The sequence below is a fragment of the Jaculus jaculus genome, chromosome 1 (genome assembly GCF_020740685.1).
Source record: "Jaculus jaculus isolate mJacJac1 chromosome 1, mJacJac1.mat.Y.cur, whole genome shotgun sequence".
NCBI classification, from domain to species: domain Eukaryota; kingdom Metazoa; phylum Chordata; class Mammalia; order Rodentia; family Dipodidae; genus Jaculus; species Jaculus jaculus.
In genome coordinates this window covers 191,315,265-191,330,513 of record NC_059102.1, presented here as the reverse complement: position 1 = coordinate 191,330,513, position 15,249 = coordinate 191,315,265, and the positions used below count along the sequence as shown (strand labels likewise).

Here is a 15,249-nt window from a genome sequence, read left to right as displayed (position 1 = left end):
GAGCGACAGACAGAGAAAGAGGCAGATAGAGAAAGAGAGACAGAGAATGGGTGCACCAGGTCCTACAGCCACTGCAAATGAACTCCAGATGCGTGCACCCCTTGTGCTCTAGCTAACATGGGTCCTGGGGAATGGAGCCTTGAACTGGGGTCCTTAGGCTTCACAGGCAAGTGCCTAATTGCTAAGTCATCTCTCCAGCCCTGAAGGATATAATTTTAAGATAGAAAGCTTAAAGTCTAGGAAAAGAGACAATACTCAGCTACTTTTTACTTATAATTCAAAACAATGACTTCATAATAAAATTGCATAGTTTTTCTTTCTTTTAAACACTATTGAAACTATGTGAAATTATTAGGTTTAGTAAAGAAGTAAAGGAGGGCCAGGTGTGGTGGTGCATGCCTTTAATCCCAGCACTCAGGAGACAGGGGTAGAAAGATCACTGTGAGTTCGAAGCCACCCTGAGACTATATAGTGAATTCCAGGTCAGCCTGGGATACAGAGTGAGACTCTACCCCAAAATACAAAAAAAAAAAAAAGGAGAAGAAGAAGAATAAGAAAAAGAAGTAGTAGTACTACTAGTAGTAGCTGAAGTAGAAGTAGTAGTAGTAGTAGCAGTGGTAAAAGAAAACTAGTTGGGCAGACAGAATAGTGCAGGCTATAATCCCAGCACTTTGGAGGTCGAGACAGAAGACCAGGAGTTCAAGATTAGTCTCCCATGCAAGCAAAGCTAGCCAGTCTACATGATACCTTGCTTCAAAATCAAAGGAGAAGGATATGGAGGAGGAGAAGGAAGAAAACACCAAGTGTAAAACTATCTTAAATTCTGCCCTAAAGGATCTGGTAAAGTTACCCGTGAAGCAGAATTTTCATTTTTTTTTTTTTTTTTTAAGTAGGGTCTCTCTCTCTCTCTCTCTAGCCCAGGCTCACCTTGAATTCACTAATTCATTATGTAATCTCAGGCTGGCCTCAAACTAACAGCAATCCTACCTCTGTCTCCTGGGTGCTAGGATTAAAAGCATGTGCCATCATCACTCAGGCCAGAGTTTCATTTTTAATGATAAGGAAAAGCAAAAATCTGAGAAGACAAAAGTGAGAAATACTTATAAAGCTATTAATAGTGCTTGTCCCGGAACTTTAATTGCTGCTGGGTCCATGTGTACTTTATATAATGTTATCACCTTTCATTTAAAAAATTATTCATGTTGGGTTGGAGAGATGGCTTAGCAAGCAGCTCAGGCAGCTGCCTGGAAAGCCTAAGGACCCAGGTTTGATTTTCCAATACCCATGTAAGCCAGATGCACAAAATGATGCTTGTGTCTAGAGTTCATTTGCATTAGCTAGAGGGCCTGGTACACCCATTCTCTCTATCTGCTTCTTTCTCTCAAATAAATAAATAAATAATAAAAAGAAAACAAAAAAAATTATTTATTTACATGTCTGTGTGTGGGGCATACCCAATTCTCTTGCCACTGAAAATGCCAAGCCCATAGGTTACTTTTTGCATCCAGCTTTATGTGGGTGTTGGAGAACTGAACCCAGGGCCAGCAGGCTTTGCCAGCAAGTACCTTTAACTGTTAGGCCATCTCCCCAGGCCTCTTTTGTTTTTTTAATCCAACAGTTTACCAGCTGTCCTTGGGGAGTCACATATTACATACTAATGAAAATTAAACACAGGTATAATTACTCCATGATACTTAATGTACATGGAGGTTAATCGTATGGGTGATTAACCAGATTTTTCAAAAGAAAAGGCATTTATAACAATTGACCCCTCAACCCTCCTACTCTTCGATCCAGGTTGAATGACTGACCTAAAGCCAGACATGATGGTGCAAGCCTTTAAACAGATTACTCCACTCCGGAGCCTGAGGCAAAAGGATCACAAGTTAAGAGGCCAATCTAAGCTACCCAGTGAGTTCTACATCAGCCTGGACTACATAGTGAGACTCCATTTTTAGAAACAAACAAAGATAAAAACAAACTGATTAGCCTTAACCAAGACTCTATAGTCTCCAGCAAAGCTTGTAGTACATTCTTCTAACTATATCTTAGAGCGCACTTTCCCTGTCCTACCCCCTATTAATGTGACTATAATCAAACTGGATATAATTGCACTAGGAATATTTTGAATTAATTATAGACATGTTTGTGTTTTTCAAAATCTCAGTGGATCAGTGACAAGAAGCCACTGGAATATCACATGATTCCCAAACCATGTGATCACTGAATCTCTTGAACCTAAGCAGAGCTTGTACGTCTAATTGAGCAGTACACTGCTCATTTAGAGAGAAACTGATACAGTTCACATATCAGCAAAACCAAGAGATGGCAGGCTCTAAGGCTTATACAAGGAAATAAGAAACACACCCAGCAGCAAAAATTAACCTCCACTACTTCCTGGTAACTAGTTTAATATTATAAATTTAGTATTTCTGAGCTTTTCTTTTTGGTTGACTATTGAATACATTTTAATTATTTAGACAGGCTGAAAGAGAAGCATTTAGTAGTAGTAGAAAATCCTATTAATACAGTACTTAGTTTATAAGATCAAGGATCTTATGAACTAGTGCTGCCAGTGAACTTGCTTAGTAATGAAAAAAACAAAAAAAAAACCTTAAATTACATTTCCCCTCTGATGCATTGATCTTCCATACCCTCAACAGTCAGTTAAACATCCTAGAAATATACTTTCAAGATTCTGGGGGCCACTTACTGCTGCATCTCTCATTCTTTACATACTTAAAGAGGGCTGTATATGCAGCTACACACTTTCACAAAGCAGTGGTGAGAATTCAACTAATGTGTCTTCTCAGGGTGGGCAAGTCAATAGTGATGTCCACTGATAGCATGCAATAGAAGCACAACAAATTTCTCACATGGTTTGCTTGACCTTAAATAAAGGGCATGTTCTTTATTATTTTCTCCTTTTTGGGTGACTGCCATCTATGGCCAAAATGTTTTTAAATGTACAAATGCACTACCAGTATCGGTTCATGGGTTTGAAAATAAAACAAGTAGTTCAGTTATACATATATATTGTTGCAATCAGGTTTGCACTGCTGGCAGAAATCACCTGACCAAGAACAGCTTGTTGGAAAAAGGGTTTATTTTGGCTTACAGACTCGAGAGGAAACTCCACGATGGCAGGGAAAAAACAATGGCATGAGCAGAGGGTGGACATCAACCCCTGGCCAACAACAAGTGGACAACAGCCAATAGGAGAATATGACAAATACTAGCATGGGGAAATTGGCTATAATACCCATAAGCCCGCCCCCAAAAATACACTGCCTCCAGGAGGCTTTAATTTCCAAATTTCCATCAGCTGGGGACCTAACATTAACCTAAGTCAATGGGGGACACCAGAATCAAACCACCACAGATACACACACACACACACACACACACACACACACACACACACACACACACACGTACTGGAAATAACTCACAAACTGGACTTATGAAAGCATTGTGCATTCTCTGAACCTTTTAATCAATCAAAATGGCTATGACATAAATCTATGACGAGTGGACCAATGCTCAGTCATCTAACAGGAGGTAGATGAGCTGGAGACAAGTAAAATTGAAACTATACTGGTCAGTGTCGTATGACAACTCACACCATTAAGCCCAGCACTCAGAAAGCTATAGTAAGAGGATTGCCATATGAGGCCAGCCTGGGCTACAGGATGAGTTTCAGGCCATCCTGCGCTGGAGTGTGACCTTTCCTCAAAAAAACAAAAACCCGCAGTGATCAACTTCCAGAATACAAAGATTTCAAAATACCAATAACACTATTCTAAATCAGTTTTTTAAAAACATTATCAGGGCAATGCTCTACTTAGAAATTTAAATTTGATTTGATTTTCATCAGTGCATAAATGAGGTAGTTTTAAATTAAACACCTGCTAACCTAGAAAAATCAACACAGGAATGGTGTACAAGAAAACCACCCCCAAGCTTTCCCCATTCCTAGTTAACGTGAGAGTTGACTCTAGCTTTCACCATTCATCCTTCTCAAGGCCTGTGTTATTTCACAGGATGAAGCAACCCCTGAAACAATTTTTTTGTTGTTGTTTTTTTGAGGGAGGGTCTCACTCTAGCCTAGGCTGAACTGGAATTTACTATGGAGTCTCAGGGTGGCCTCGAACTCATGGAGATCCTTCTACTTCTGCCTCCCGAGTGCTGGGATTAAAGGTGTGTGCCACCATGCCCGGCTTCCTTTTCTTTTTTTCATGAGGCATAAAGACTAGAGGGGCAAGGGTATAGAGACTACAAAAAGCAAAACTTTTATAAGGTTTCCTTACCTCTAATTTCAGAAATGAAATTTCATTCTCTCATTAGTACTGGCTCATGACAAGAGTTATGGGGTTCAGTTACCTTTAATTAAAAAGAACCAGGTAAAACAACAGAAAGAACTGGACATATTCAGAAAATGCAACTTCTCAGGGTTTGCATTTGAGAATGGTAAGTAACCTGTGAGGCTCATCATTCAGAAGCAACATGCTGTGTGCCCAAATGGCAGGTTTGCATTTTCTATCTACCTACATAATAAAATATACCACTGGCATCCTTGCCCTTTAAGGAATTATTCTCACATTTAACACCCACTGGGACCCAAAGAAATTGACCAGCTAACCACTCAGCAAATACCAGGTCTTATAATCAGAGAAGTGAATACTGCATCGCAAGGGAGGAAAAAAGCAAACAGCCAACAGATAGACTGCAATGATGTTCATAAGCATGGAAGAATACAGTACAAAAGGTATCTCATTTTATCAAAAAACAAAAAAATACTACAATGAATAAATATGCATTCTCTTTGCTAATACCTTGTGTTTTCTGATATTCTATATTTTAAAAAGGATCTTAGGCTGCAGAGACAACTTAGAAGTTAAGGTGCTTGCCTGGAAAGCCTAATGGGATGCAGGTTCAGTTCCTCAGCACCCACATAATGCCAGATGCATAAGTTGAAACATGCATCTGGAGTTCATTTGCAGTAGTGAGAGGCTCTGGTGCACTCCATTCTCTCTCTTTCTCAGGTAAATAAATGTTTTTTTGTTTGTTTGTTTGTTTTTTTTTTTTTTTTTTTTTTGGTTTTTCGAGGTAGGGTCTCACTCTGGTCCAGGCTGACCTGGAATTAACTCTGTAGTCTCAGGGTGGCCTTGAACTCATGGCGATCCTCCTACCTCTGCCTCCTGAGTGCTAGGATTAAAGGCATGCGCCACCACGCCCGGCTGTTTGTTTGTTTTTTAAGGTAGGGTCTCACTCTATCCCAGGCTGACCTGGAATTCACTATATCTCAGGGTGGCCTCGAGCTCATGGTGATCCTCCTACCTCTGTCTCTAGAGTGCTGGGGATTAAACGCATGTGCCACCATGCCCAGCAGATAATTTTTTAAAAAAATCTTTCCTGGCAACACCAAGAGCCCAAGATGAAGCCTGCTGTGGACAAGATGTTCCCCAAGGGCACTGGGCCCTACTAGACCTAGACAAGGCTGGAGGAAGCACCAGGCTCTTGAAGGATTTGGCAGCCAATGAAATGGCAGTTCATGTAGACTTTTTAAAAATGATTTTGAAGATCTCTTTGACGACGATGATGTCCAGTAAGACTGTCTAATGGCCCCATGCCACACATGTGATGTGTCATTCCAAACTGTTCAAGACAGGGTCAAGTGTTTGTGGAAGGACTATCACTGATGGCTTGTTCAACTGAGGGGGGAGGATTTTCTGAATCACCTGGTTGTGCCCTTCATCCCTGAGGTGACCAGCCCTGGTTCTTGTTTTAATTAAAAGAAGCAGCCCCATCCAAAAAGTAAAAAATAATCTTTACTATATTGTCATTTATAAAAACTTCTTTTCATTCTTTCAACATTTAAAAAATATTTTTATTTATTTCAAGCACAAAGATAGAGAGAGAGGGAAACCAGGGTGGAAGGGAGGAGAGGGGAGAATGGGCACTCCGGGGCTTCTTGCTATTGAAAAAAAAAAACAAAACAAAAACAAAAAACCTCCAGATGTACGTGCCACTTTTTGCATAGGTTTTATATAGGTATGGGAGAATTGAACCCAGGCCAATAGGCTTTGCAAACAAGAGCTTTTAACTACTGAGCAATCTTCCCCAGACCCTCTTTCTTCATTTTATTAGTTCTTCTAACATAACACCACTGCATGGACATACTTACTTTTAAAATACATGGTATGCAAGAGAAATAAGTAGATGCAAATCAACATGTATGTTTCAAACCACTCACATGATCTTTCTGATATGATCATTGCCCATGTATAACAAAGATTTTAACATATACTTTTTGCTTAGTGTTACCAGTTAACTAAACAGAAGTTATAAGTGATAGTTGTCCCTTATGAACCATGATTGTACTATAGTGAAACTATTCATTGGACATTCAGGCTGGAATTTTCTTCAATAGAGTTATGGGTACAGGTTACTCAAACAAGAGTGGTTTGTATTATTTCTGGGAGAGAAATTAACAGAAAACAAAATGAAGTCATTTTATTGAAACCTCTTACAATTTTCAAGCACAACAATGGCAAACAATCTGAGCATAAGCATACTATATATGTATTTTAACAGACACTCTGGATGACACCAAAAATTCTTTTCTCAAGCCAAAATGTCACCAGAGTTTGAGGAAGGATGTGGTATTTTGTTTCTAATGTTTGTAGGTTGATGCCACTCTTCAAAAATGGTTTGTTTCCATGTACCTTACATTTATTTTAAGACATAATTGTCACTTGCACCATGGTTTAAAGTCTACATGTTGGCTGCAAGAATACTAAAAATTAGCTTATTTAGACAGAAAATATATTTCTTTAAAACAGTGAGGCATTTGAAAAGTATCATCTTTTAAAGAAAATTTTAGAAAATCTTTTTTTCTCCTTTAGCATTGTGATCTCCCTGGACCATAAGCAGATTTAACTACTCACTACAATAGACACATTATCCTCCAACCCTCTATGACAGATATCAGGCTTAGAATTTCCTCAGAGGTCATCATACATGGAACAACAGTTAATAAAGGTAGATGTCTCATTTCCTCACCCTTGCAATCCTTGGCTCAAAGATTGAAATAAAACTATATATTTTAATTTATCAGTTTCCAATCTTTACAGTGATTTTTTTTTGTTTAAGAACCTAACCATCAGAAAAATTTGCATGTCTAAAGTAGTATTTCAGTCATTTCTATCCCATTACTCTAAAAACCACTTCGTAGTCATTTATTCTGTACCATAATTGAAACCACATTTGCCAAAAATCTAATGGACATTTTATTCATTTTAAATCACCCTGGCAAGAATTGGCAGACTTTTGAACAAGGGTTTTAAATGGATTCTTTCAAAAGAAAAGATGTAAAACCTTAACAGTTTATAAAGGAAATAAATACTAAGACTTACTTACATGGCATACTTTGCTGTATTAGATACTAAAAGATTACTTCTGTGGGTTGAATTTTAAGAAGCATTAGCACGCAAACTGTGTAGCAGAAATTGCATGGCAAAATACTAAACTGCCAAAAGAATAATTTACTAGGGGGGAACTTACTGGGGGGGGGATCACAATTAAAACCCATATCCACTAAGTCATGTATTCATTGAAATGGATATACAAAGTATACCTTTTAAAAATATTTTTATTATTAATGAGAGAGAGTATGGACATACTAGGGCCTCTTGCTGCTACAAATGAACTCCAGACACATGTGCCACTTTGTGCATCTGGCTTTATGTGGGTACTGGGGAACTGACTGACTCCAGGCTGTCAGACTTTGCAAGCATGTGCCCTTAATCCCTGATGCTGACATATCTCTTCAACCCACAAAATATACCTTTTATATAGGTAGATATACATACTGCCGTTGACAAAGCATTCCAGTAAGTAAAATATACTCTAAGATACTAAGATAAATTCCTGTAAGAAAAAAAAAAAACATCCTCACAAATACAAAATTTTCATCATATCATTAAGTAAAATTCCTTAACTGACTTAACTGTACTAGATTATAAAATGTTTACACATTGACTATAAATCTAAACAGAATTATAAGCAGCCTGGAACCTTCCTTGTTTGTCATGTTCTATAACATGTTCCAACAGCTTTGTAAACTCAGACATTCTGGGAAAATGACACCAGCACAATTTACTCAATGTAGGAAGAGTAACATTTTATTCCATGGTTATATTGTTTATGCAATAGGTGGTTCAGTGGGTAAAGTACTTGCCACACATGCAAGAGGACCTGAGTTTGATCTCCAACACCTACATAAAAATGCTGCACATGGATTCTCAGCTCTGGGAAATCATAGACAGGAGACCCTGTAGCTTCCTGGCCTGCTATTCTAACCAAATCAATAAATTCAAGGCTCAGTGAGAAACCTGCTTCAAAAAATAATATAAAATAAAATAAAAGATGGACAGCAACTGTTAAAGACATCCAATGTCTACCTCTGGCCTATATACACAGGCACACACACAGGCACACATGTGTGCCCATACACATGCAAATATGCATATGTAAAATAACCTGTATAAAAATGTAAAGCTGAAAGTAAAAGTGAAAAACATTTACAGCCCTCTGAGCACCATAACCTGGGGCCATTTTTGAGATATGCAACTATACCTTACTGTACTTTGAATTTTTTTTAACTCAGCCTTTCTTAGGAATATACTCAAACAAGTATAAAGATACTGCATGACATCACTCCTTCACAAGTGTTAATTCCTAAAACTCTGTGAAACTGTTCAAACGTGTCTCATATTATCTGAGAGTATTCTTACACTTTAATAAGTAGAGTCACTAGGTCAACTTCAGATCAAGGGTTCCGGCCAGAAAGAGATAGGTATTCCCACATTCACACTTACAAAAGGTAATTGCAAACCTGCTCACATGAAAGAGAGCATCTTTTGGGGAGGGGGATGCATGTGTTGGTTTGTAGGTATGGGTGCCATGGTACACATATTAAAGTCAGAGGACAACCTGAAGGTGTCAGTCCCCTGCCTTCTACCTTATTTCTTATTTCAAACAGGGTCTTTCTTAAAAAAAAAATCATTTATTTGCAAGGAGAAGTGGGGGGGGGGAGAGAGAGGGAGAGAATGGACTCTCCTGGGCATCTTGCTGGTGCAAACAAACTCCAGATGCACGGCCACTTTGTGTGTCTGGTCTTTCATATCCCTAATCCCCTCCACCAGGAACACTAGAATAGCTTGGGATGAGGTTTGGGATTCTCCTGATTTCATCTCCCATGCTGCAGGCATGTTGGGATTACTGATGCATCTCATCCGGCTGGAGAGATGGTTCAGCGGCTAAAGGTGCACCATTACAAAGCTTGATAGCCTGGTTCAAGTCCCCAGTACTCACATAAAGCCAAATCCACAAAGTGGAGCATGCTAGCATGCATCTCTAGTTCTTTTGAAGCAGCAGGAGGACATGTCTGTACTTATTCTCTCTCTCTCAAATAAATAAATACAATATAGATTAATCTTATCATAATGATTTTTTTCTTTCTCCTTTATTTCCTGCTTTGCTTCCTAATTCTTTCTTTCTTCCATGTGGAGAGTTTGGCAGTTTCTTCATTACTGCCTATTTAATACCAAACCCTTTTACAAGGTATAAACAGTGTAAGTAATTCAGTGTATAAGCACTAAAACATATTATAAAATAATTTCATAAAAAACTACAAATCCTGAAATTATATTTAAACCAAGCTATCATTAAGCATGTAAATTTGCTACTGAAGAGAGAGCCACACCCTTTGAGGCCCAAATGCCTCCCTAAACTCAAGGAATCAATATAAATTAAAGATGAAAAAGCAAATGACTGGGGCATCTATTCTCATACAGAATGGTTTCCAATAATATGTGACTTAATTTTAACTCACCCAGTTTAAAAAATTCTTGGTAATAACAAATTCCAATTGTTTTGCTTAGAAGCCTATTAGCAGACTAGTTGGTATTGATATAATACTGTAGTTAATTGCACCTTCTAGATTTGGGGACCAGGGTTGCTTTGCAGCAATCCTATAAGCCTAATTAGATAATGCAAAGTTAATTTCTGCCTCGAGTTTCAGTGTACTAGTTCTTGAATTCAGTGAACTGAATCAGGTCTCCCTGTTGGCATGTTTAAATGCTTCTCTGGGGCAATGCCTGAGAACGCTATGCTATGGAGGCTGGGAAGCTCAGAAGGGAGTTTTAATGGAGCTAAAATGAGAACATTTCTCATTTTGAAATATTCAGGATTCTTAGAAAATGAAGTAACTGCAAGTTAGCTCTTCCTTCTCCAGAAAAGACTTATTAAACCCTGGGTAGTTGCTGTTCAACCATGGCTTTCAAGATCAAAGGGCTGAATTACAATTCAATGGCAAAGCTCATTTTTTAAAACACATTATGGACATGCTAAGCATACAGTTTTGCTATTGTTTTTTTTCTTCTTTTAATCATCCAAATAAATGAATAAAAAGCTAAAAATTACCTAATATTCTTAAGATCAAATTTCTTTCCCAGCTTCAAAGACAATTATTTTAAGTTACATTTTTAAGTCACAGGATTTCAGACTGAACAAGTATGAAAGATAAGAGTACAAAATTGAATTATAATCATAATCCACCTACTATGTGTCACAGGGACATATTACAGACCACCTAAAATACATATACACACCTATCCATACACAATGCTGTGTGCAAGGGGAGATGGAGAGGCACCTTACTGGGCACAACAAAAACAGGTTAACTTCCTCCTTGCTTGAAATGGTTTTCTATTTTTTTAATATTTTATTTTTATTTATTTATATGTGAGAGACAGAAAGAGAGGAAGAGAGAGAGAATGGGTGAGCCAGGGCCTCTAGCCACTGCAAACAAATTCGACACATGGGCCACTATACACATCTGGCTTATGTGGGTTCTGGGGAATCAAACCAGGGTCCTTAGGCTTCACAGTCAAGTGCCTTAACCACTAAGCCCTCTCTCCAGCCCTTAGAACAGATTATTAATAAAGCTCTTCTTCCTCTATTTCTGTTTTTCCTGTGGTTCACCACCTGAACTTCTTCCTCAGCTAAGCCCATTCACCTAAGATACCACTGAAGATACTTTGAAGATGCTTCATGGCTCTTCTCTTTCTCTCTGGCAAAAGTACACCTGGTTAGTTTAATAGGAGATAGTGCTTCCCCAGGCCTCCAGCATATTCTTTCTTCACCAGGTTTTACTCAGTATTGAATAGAATCTGTTGATGACTCTGCCCCTAAAGTATTTTCCCCATGTTTCTATAGGGCAATATCCAGCTGTCATCCTTCTAAAGAAATCAGCATCCAGTCTCTTTTCATCAAGGATGAGTCCTCCTAACAGCTACATTTGGCAATTAATTCTACTTCCATAATCTCTCCTGTTCATTTTCAGAGTCCCTCTCCTAGTACAAACCTCATTCCATGCTTCAGAAACATTTCTCTCCTCACTGAAGGAGGTTTTGAGGCAGTATAGGGGTAACAGGGCCCCAGAAAGTAAAAGTAAGGAATGTCCTTGGGTCTGTAAGGAAGAATCTGGTTCATTCCATTTTGCTAGAAGTCAAAAATGTCAAAGGGGGGCGGGTGGGGGAGCAGAGCTAAAGAAATTGCTCAGTGGTTAAATTTGTAAAGCCTGACAGCCTAGGTTCAATTCCCCAGTACCCACATCAAGTCAGATGCACAAAATGTTTTCCCATATATATATATATATATATATATATATATATATATATATATATATATATATATATATATATATATATACATACACACACACACACACACATATATAAAGCTCTTCTTCCTTTATTTCTGTTTTTCCTGTGGTTCACCACCTGAACTTCTTCCTCATCTAAGCCCATTCACCTAAGATACCACTGAAGATACTTTGAAGATGCTTCATGGCTCTTCTCTTTCTCTCTGGCAAAAGTACACCTGGTTAGTTTAATAGGAGATAGTGCTTCCCCAGGCCTCCAGCATATTCTTTCTTCACCAGGTTATATATATATATATAGATAGATATAGATATATATCTACTATGTGGGTATTATCTAGTCACGACAGGTAATATCTTCACCATGTCAAAGATTCCAAGTTCATCTCCTACATATACCATCTCCAATGCCTACAGCAAAAGATGACAAGTAATGAACATTCAAAAAATATGAGAAGTAACTGTTGAGTGCCATGTTTATGCTATCAACACATCTCCAAGTTCTTACAAAACATTCTGTCAATATTACTTTATATACCTTTCCCCATTTGCAGCTTTTATACAATGATCATTAAATCTTTCTTTTCATGGTCTTCTTCAATGGTACTTCAGAAATTTCAATTCTTAATTTAGCTACATTTCTCCTGTCAAATTACACATACAATCTTCAGGAAGAAGAATTAGAATTCAAAATATGAACAAAGACAATTATCTACTTTCAAGTTGAATAATTACAATTTTCTTGCACTCAATAGCTACTCAGATCTTGCTGACCAACTATTTTTTTATAAGTACAAAATTGGAATTAACAAATATTCTGTTCACTGGTGACTCAAACTGAGTTTTGCTGTTGTTGTATTTTTGCTTTCCACTTCTGGTGCATTCCTTCCTCTTTTTACAATTGGCTGCTACTTGGCCTGAAGCAGCCCACAAAGAAACCCAAACTATAAATCTCATATTCCACACAGCCAACCTAAATACTGACTCGAACTCATCTGCTGTTAATAAATGTCACTCTGTCTTTATTAAACATTGTACACTCTCTAAATGCAATTTAAGGCTTTCTCCACCTACTGGCTATTAAAACATTTCCAAAAGCTGGACATGGTGGTGCACGCCTTTAATCCCCGCACTCAGGAGGCAGAGGTAGAAGGATCGCTGTGAATTTGAGGCCACCCTGAGACTACATAGTAAATTCCAGGTCAGCCTGAGCTAGAATGAGACCCTACCTTGAAAAACAAACAAACAAAATTTCTGAGAGATGGCTCACATTATTTCCTTATCTTGCTACTGGATTAAGGAACAGCTTCTTTCCTTTTCTCCTCACCTGTGCTCAGTGAGCACTCAATCCTTGGTATAAATGGAGTTTCCATGTGAAACAGAATCACATGGCCAAGAGACTATCACCACTCAGATGAGGCCCTGGTAAGGTGGAATCTGACTGATTCTGTGCAGCCAATGCAGTCATATATCCTCTTTGAAGCTACAATCCTCTCCAACCTATCAGCTGGTGTATCCTGTAACTCCTCTTGTTACAGGGACGTTGCTGAATTAGTTCTATGTAAGCCCAGAACCTGGGTGGCTTGGCATTGACACAGAAAATCATCAGTTTACATGCAGGTATTACCAGTACTCAAAGTCGGAACGGCACCACTACACCTAAAGATCTGTCAACATTCCCATTACAAGCCTTTATTTTCAGAGCTTATGATTCAACATTAAACACTCAGTCAGGGGTATCACCTGGGGAAAGTGGTGTCACTCTAAAATATGTTAATTTATTTAATTCAAGAAACTTGCTGCACTTTGTATAACAGATTGGTCTTAATAGTATCCTTAAGATATTCAGGGGGCAAAGCCTAAAGAAATGAGCCATCTTTGAACCATAGGAGAATGTATAAATTTTGTCTTTATAATTTTCCATAATGTAAAAAATGATCTCTTATCCTAGATCTCTTGAGGTCTTCATTCCCACATCCTATCATCAAATCTTTGCATTTTTGCCTGCTCTTGAATCAATATACTACAACTCCACAAACATGTGGCCAAATGGAACAATGCTATGTGTGCCCTGAACAATTATGACTCTGGCCATCTGCTCTATAGACAATGCATGCACACTTCCTGCACCAGGGAGCAACCGTGGTCTTTTCAACACAATGGATTTCCACACTCAAGATCCAAATCCTTAGCATAGACTACAAGAGCCATCCCTACCCTTGTAGTATCATCCTACTTCTCTCTCAGCTCACTTGCCATGTTCTAATGATATTCAACTTCTTCAGTTTCTCACTTCATCCATGCACCTTGTGCCTCAAGACTGTTATATATACTGTTCCTTTCAGGAGTGCTACCTTCCATTCCCAGATCAACAATTCTCCTTCAAATCTTTAGGTTTCACTTAAGTCGTTTCTTCAGGTAACACTTTTATGACCAAGCCCCATTCCTATTTTCTTGTCCCAGCCGTCCAGGTTTTCCTATATAGCACAAATTTTATTTATGTACTTAAGGGGCTCCATGTATGTGTGTTTTTTCTCGGTAGACTGCTAGATCCACGAAGTTAAGGCTAGAAGTGCTTTCTTAACAACTAGTACAAAGGGATCTTTAATGCCTGGAATATTGATAGTACATAAAACAAAAGTGATGAAAGGTAGATGGACCACAAGCACAAGCTGGCCAGTGTAGAGCAGAATGTGTATTTGGTAAGGTGGATTGTTCTAGGCCAAGTAAGACTCCACATGAAAAAGAAGCAGGAATGCCTGCAACCACCATCAAAGTAAAAGAACCTCAAGTGGGAGGAGGAACTCAGAAGCCAGTACCAGAGTATTTGCTCAACACTGGAGGTAACAGTCCCTTATTTGCACTATCACATCTGCTACTTTATAGTGCTTTAGATTATTATGTACCTAAAAAGTTAAAAGGGTATTGTTCTTCTGATCCCTAAACATTCTTTTAATATTGTGTTCATAAATCGTTTAAGAAATCTAGTGAATGAAAGAAACCACTTTGGATCCACTGATAAAAAGCTTTATTAATAAGCCGGGCTGAAAAATTAAGCTACAACCACATATAAACATGAAATGAGCATTGTGGCTTATTGAATACTAACATTAATAAAATATCAAGAGTTGGGAATGCTGTTCCACCTTCTGTTTTCGAAGACAAGGTCTCATTTAGTCCAGGTTGGCCTAGAACTAGCTATATAGGTAAGGATGATTTTGAACTCCGGACCCTCCTGCCTCAGCCTCCCAAGTACTGGATTACAGGCCTTGGTCACCATATCTTTAAAGCCTGTCAGAACTACAGAACATTGTAAACACAGCCAGTGTTGACAGTTGTACTTCAATTCTTCTCCCAGAAAATGGGTCCTATCATTTTTAGCAACTTATAATGCATTTATGTAAAAGAATATTTGATGGCTTTTTTAAAAAAAATCAGACAATTTCAATATTCAATTATCTCATCAAATCATTTTGGGAGCAAAATCATAAAAGGTCCCCATTCACCCTGTTGCAGACACA

At 38.3% G+C, this 15,249-nt stretch overlaps 1 protein-coding gene and 1 pseudogene across 2 annotated transcripts in view; one reads left to right on the top strand and one right to left on the bottom strand.

Annotated features, from left to right (window-relative positions):
* Galnt7 (polypeptide N-acetylgalactosaminyltransferase 7) overlaps positions 1-15,249 on the bottom strand; it is a 181,539-nt gene that overhangs the window by 164,565 nt on the left and 1,725 nt on the right. The window lies entirely within an intron of this gene.
* On the top strand, positions 5,438-5,612 carry LOC101614299 (annotated as a pseudogene).